Genomic DNA, 6,000 nt, shown 5'->3' on the forward strand with positions numbered 1-6,000 from the left:
CGCATATCAAATTGTTAAACGGAGAGAACAAACTTGTTGGTACGTGAAGCCTTTTATTGCGAAGGCTAACAATATGAATGTGGAATATTTGAATATAAACATACATATATTAATTTGTGTTGTAATATATATATATATATATATATATATATATATATATATATATATATATATATATATATATATATATATATATATATATATATATATATATATATACCACTCGGAAGAAAATTGGGATAACCGAAAGGGCATAACCCATGATAAGTATTACCAACTTAACAAAGCTGATAAAAGGCACACGTGTATTCGTTTTGTCTATGGAGGTTCAAACCGAGATGGCTGTGGACGTGACTGGGGAAGAGGTCGGGAGTCCGGTGAGTTGAGATGGTGTTAAACGTGTCCGGAAGAGCCGCGTTATATGTCACAAGTGTCGTGAACGTGTGGTATGAACTAACCAATTAAAGAGGTGATTATTGGATTAATTGGTTATGTTACATGTTAATAAAAGTGCATGGCTCAAGTTTGAATAAGTAATTAATTAGCATATGGTTGACATGTTAGTTTTAGTTTTAAAATAATTATGTTAATTAGCTACTCTTGAATTGGTGTGAGAGCTGACCGGCTATTAATGTGAGTGGGTAGTTGCTGTCCAAAAAAAAAAATGTGAGTGGGTGGTACATAACTAATTTGTGGTTTAAATGATATTAGTGTTTACTACGGAGTACTTTTTAGGACACGTTTTGTATTACTGTGGCTATATAATTAGCATTAGCTGTGATATGTGGTGAGTAAATATAGAAGTTAACAACAATGTAGTCCTCAGTGTTTGTTTGCTTCATTTCCATATTGCATAGTAAAATTAATACAAGTTTCTTTCTGTTGGTAGTTTAATTATTGATAAGTTAGGGACCTCTGTCCCAACACTTCATGGTCCTCAAAAGAAGATTCACCAATGTCAGCTTGGGAAAGATCATTTAAATGAGCCACATTATTAAAACTTTGGGCTGGCCCATTTAGAAATGATGTCTTGTTTGGCGAGGATACAAAAAGCTTGGTTTCTAACTTATACTTGGGAGATGTACATGTACCTAGTTTAGTTGAAAGTGGAGAAGTTCAAAAAACAAAAAGAATAGGTATTTTGGGTACATTAGTAGATGTACTTCCCTTTTGTCTTTTGTCCTTTTGATGAGAATGAGTCCCACGGATGGCTCCAGCCGCCAAATGTTCATACCTATTACCGGCTATGGAGAGTATAACTACTGGAGGGGTAGTTTTCCGATTGATTGTTCGGGTACATTATTATCAATCTCTGGATTCAAGATATGCCCCTTCTCTGCTCCAACGGAATAAATTTCAGAAACTCATCTCTACCCCTCGTCGGCCCTTGACAAATTTTCTGAAAGCTCTCTGAATCTGCACATTGGATGATTCAACCATATTTAACCCAAAGACTATATTTAGACATTTTAGCATTTCTGTTAACAGGCCAATCTGTTAACTAGTCATTTGGATATTTACCCCCAATAACTTGATATATTTATTGTTATTCAATCTATTAAATTATTTGAATCTATAATCTTACACATATAAAAAAATAAAAAACCTAAACAATGCTCTAGCCACTCAACTAACACTATATAATAGCAGTATTCTAAACAAAGTTCTAACCAACTAAACACGGTCCAAGAATGAGTCGCCGATCCTTATTATATACAGTAGAATACTAATATAATGTATGAGTTCATTTATTAAATAGAATGCAAGTGCTTGATCCTTTGAATGGCTTGTTTGATTTTATTGGATGGTTCATCATGCAAGAAGACCGCATACTTTTTCTCAGACTCATCATTACTAGCCGTTTGAGACAACCCAAGATCAACTTAAGTTTTTTTATAGTTATCATGAATTTTTATCAACACATCTCTGGACTTTTTTTTTTTTTTTTGGCTAAAATAACGATTACTATTAAAATTAAGAAACGTTCATCAAACTAAACAAATACGAACACCTTTGCCACCTCGATTTGGAAATGAATACGTCAAGATTTTGGAGGATTTATCGCTAATAAGCTTACCGACGGGGTATAAGTCCCCGATCCGCCACTACAAAAAAGGTGTTGTTTTGTCTCGCTTTTTAGCTCACTTGTTGACGCTCAAAAGTATAAGCTATGAAATTTTTGACGCTTCACCCTAGTGTGGAAAATATGGGCGTCAGAAATTTTGTTAAGTTTCTAACGCTTCTTAGTGTAAAAATTCCATTTACTTTTTAATGCCTATAAGCGTTAAAAAACAACAACTTCCTTGCAGTAAAAAGCGTGGAAAAATCATTTCCTTTTCACACCAAGTAGCGTCAAAAAAAAGGAAATTATTTGCACTACAAAGCGTCAAAAAAACATATCATTTTCACATTAAGAACTGTCAAAAAACAAGTACTTGTTAACATTGTAAAGCGTAAATAAAATCATTTCTTTTCACACAGAAGCGTCAGACATATCTTCAACTTCATGAAAGAAATATATTACTGTACATTTTTATATTTATATACACACACACACACATATCTTCAACTTCAAATTTATTATAACAAAATCTACAAAATTATTTTCATACAATTATTCTGACAAAAACAGCCCAATTCAGTTTAACATTTAGTTCGTTACATATCAAAACAGAACTTATTTTACAAAACTATTCAAATGCACCATAATTCAGTCCAGGTTCAACAAATTTAGATCATCATCTCTAGATAGGCCTGTAAAAGAAGGGTAACAAGAGCAACATATTAGAAGAGCACAACTTACATGTAGTTAACAATATGTTAAGTTAAATACAATAGGCAATATACTTTGTCATTGCGGCCGGCGGAGTAGGGTCCTCTCATCTTCATAGTTCCTATGTCCTCAAAACTTGTGGCTTTATTAAATATTGACTGACCCTGCATTACAAGTAAAACATCAATTCTAATCAAGATCAGCATTCTAAGGAGACTGACATAACAATCAATGTCTATGGATAAAAAATATTTGGCAAAGAAAGTCGATCAGAAGATGGATTAATGTTGCATTATTGAATAGGTGTCTCATCACCATTTAAAAAACACCATAATGTAAGCTAATAGATTGTATTTCAGTCATTTAGCGACACAGCTTATTTCAGATAATGTTTATTGTAGGCAGTTAATGGTCAATCCACAAGAGAGAAGAAACTTGTACTTAAGATCGGAGACGTGATTCATAGACCTAAGTATATTCAAATGGTTGCAGACTACGATGAGGTCAAAGAATAATTTCCATACATACCCATTTGTCTCTTTAGCAAGCTTTCTGTTGGCTTGGTCTCTATATCAGACTTTGACACGAACATGATGACCTGAATAAAAACAAGATAATAACTTAGAATCGCTACCCATACCAACAAAAAGAAAAAAAGAGTAAACACTATCATACAAAACAATCCCAACCTTTTCAAGTCTACTCTTCTTCAATTGTTCTCTTCTATCATATTGATATAGAACACTATGTTCATAAAAGTGCTTCAATTAGCACAAATGTTACACTATCATACACATTCACTGATCACACCTTCAAATATATAGCAATCAACAATATATAAGCACATAAGCTACAAGATGGAATACAACTCTTTAGGACTAAACTATGTTCATAAAAGTGCTTCAGTTAGCACAAATGTTACATCATTAAGCTAAAAGAATTTCACCTGGCCAATTCTATGTGTGCGATCGCGATCTTCAGCTTGAATAATGTCACCTGGAGTCCAAAAAGGATCAACAAATGTAGCTGTTGCTCACTGCAAACGTTGCATCATTTACATATAAGTGAGTTGATTCAAGTTGAGTATTATCTCAAAAAGGTGAACTAAAGATATTAGGTACGAGAGATGGGTTAACCAAGTTAGATTTAACTAATACGTAAAGTGTACAAACTCCTACTGTGATCGCTCTGTTTTTTCCTAATTATGAAAATATTAAGTATGTAATTTCTCTATGGATTTACTAAAACTATGAACACATCAACAAATATCGCTCTGTTTCAACCAACCCGGCTGAACCACATCCATCCAACTCTACTAAATCACCTTGCCAGAAGATATTGATGTATTAATCATTCATCAGATGATGATGAGCAAACATGATAAACTTGTACCCTGCCAGCACCACAAGTGAACAATTTACCAACTCATGGAAGCCATCAACAATAAACATCAATAGTTCAATACTCGTACTAAATAGAAGCCATATATGATAAATGAGTTTAGCCTGCAGTCTATAATAAAGAATAACATTATTAACAAATATATATGAATACACACACGCACACACATACCAGATGATGCACAATATACTACAAGTGAGAGCCTTACACCTTCATAAAGATCTGTCAAGGAAGTGTCAAATAAAGTAGCCATTTTTCACAATATTCTTACATGTAGTGCCTCAGTTTGTATTCGATAGTTGTAAAAATGACATACATTACATGTATACAATTCTTAATTAAATTATAACCATCACATAAATTCCCGTATCTTTTAGCTACCAATATGATAAACAAACAATAGACCTATTTGATGAAACCCTAGCTGAATATACATAATTATAAAAAAAAAAAATAATAAAAAAAAAAATAAAATAAAAATAAAAATACAACAAGCTAATTATACCAAACAATAGACAAGTTACCTAGCTGATGCAGGCATTCAACTTCATCAATCCATCGTCATAATCATTATTATCATTATCACATAAAGATTAACTATTTAGCTACCAGTGATATCACAGCATATTGACTAAACAATTAATTGATAAATACAACTACTTGAAACCCTAAATCAACTAATCTGTAGAGACAACGATGAAAACCTAACTAATTGATAGATATAATGAACTCATGAAACTCTATCATCTGCGAATTAAACCCTATCAACTATCGTAGCAGCTACCATCACGAGCATATATAGCCAGACGAATGAGAAATTGTGAATCGGTGAGATCAATCTGGTGAGACTATGAATTCAATCGTGAAATTGTGAATCGATGAAATCAATCTGGTGAAAAACTATGAACTCAAACAGTAAACTTGTGTGAGATTTTAAATAGGTGAAATTGTGAATTAATTGGTGGAATCAATTGGCGAGATTGTGAGTCAGTAAAATCATGTATGAGTAAAATTGTTTCAAGCGTTAGGGTCAAACATCGGTCAGAATACTTATGGGCTCGGTTGTACTCAGTAAGTTGTATGCTTGGAAAGCTTTTGACGCCTCTTTTAGATAGATTTATTTTCGACTCTTTTAGTTGTCATAAACCTTTTTCATGTTTAAGCGTCTAAACTATTTCGACGTTTATAATTGTCATGTGATGCCCCGTACAAAATCATCGTGTACGATTCATCAACAACAGGATCATTACAAGGTCAAACTATATATGCTGTTTCAAAATAAGTTTGCATTCATGAATAAATGTGACGTTTTAACCAACGTCAAATGTTTAACAACCAAAAGTATGTTTCTACAAATAGCAAGCAATAATAGTACGTGACCCGTAGGTCGTTACAAATACATCGTTTCAAAAGTAATATAGTTTGAATGCAAAATAAACGTTTCATGCGGTGACATCTCTAATAAGCGCAGCGGGTGTCTACAAAGCATGACTAGTACAGCGGAAGCAAGCAAACCTTAAGCACCTGAGAAAAACATGCTTAAAAACGTCAACACAAAGGTTGGTGAGCTATAGTTTAAGTATAACAGTAATGTAAGGTAGGCCACGAGATTTCAATGCTTCAACAGCGTTTCAAAACAGTATGAAAAGTATATGTTCAACCGTGGGCACTTGGTAACTAACTTAACGTTTATCACCCCCTAAAAGTACACTTGGCGAGTGCGTATGTTTACGAAGTATTAAACACCCGTTATGTGACAACCCAAACCAACCACCGACTAAACCTCGTTAAATTTTAGCTAAAAAAAAAAATTTGCTGGAAGACTG

The 6,000-nt window shown here is 33.3% G+C and overlaps 1 long non-coding RNA gene across 2 annotated transcripts; it reads right to left on the minus strand.

Annotated features, from left to right (window-relative positions):
* Window positions 1-2,564: 2,564 nt before the first annotated feature.
* On the minus strand, window positions 2,565-5,274 carry LOC139890989 (uncharacterized). Of its 2 annotated transcripts, XR_011773487.1 has the most exons (6): window positions 4,699-5,274; window positions 3,720-3,809; window positions 3,463-3,583; window positions 3,302-3,371; window positions 2,848-2,937; window positions 2,565-2,754 (listed from the first exon to the last, which is right to left on the minus strand). It is a non-coding gene; the product is annotated as an uncharacterized lncRNA (long non-coding RNA). The 2 variants fall into 2 exon arrangements; XR_011773486.1 differs by lacking the exon at window positions 4,699-5,274 and having other exon boundaries at window positions 3,720-4,654.
* Between the last annotated feature and the right edge of the window lie 726 nt (window positions 5,275-6,000).

Source organism: Rutidosis leptorrhynchoides, chromosome 2, assembly GCF_046630445.1.
Source record: "Rutidosis leptorrhynchoides isolate AG116_Rl617_1_P2 chromosome 2, CSIRO_AGI_Rlap_v1, whole genome shotgun sequence".
In the NCBI taxonomy this organism is placed as follows: domain Eukaryota; kingdom Viridiplantae; phylum Streptophyta; class Magnoliopsida; order Asterales; family Asteraceae; genus Rutidosis; species Rutidosis leptorrhynchoides.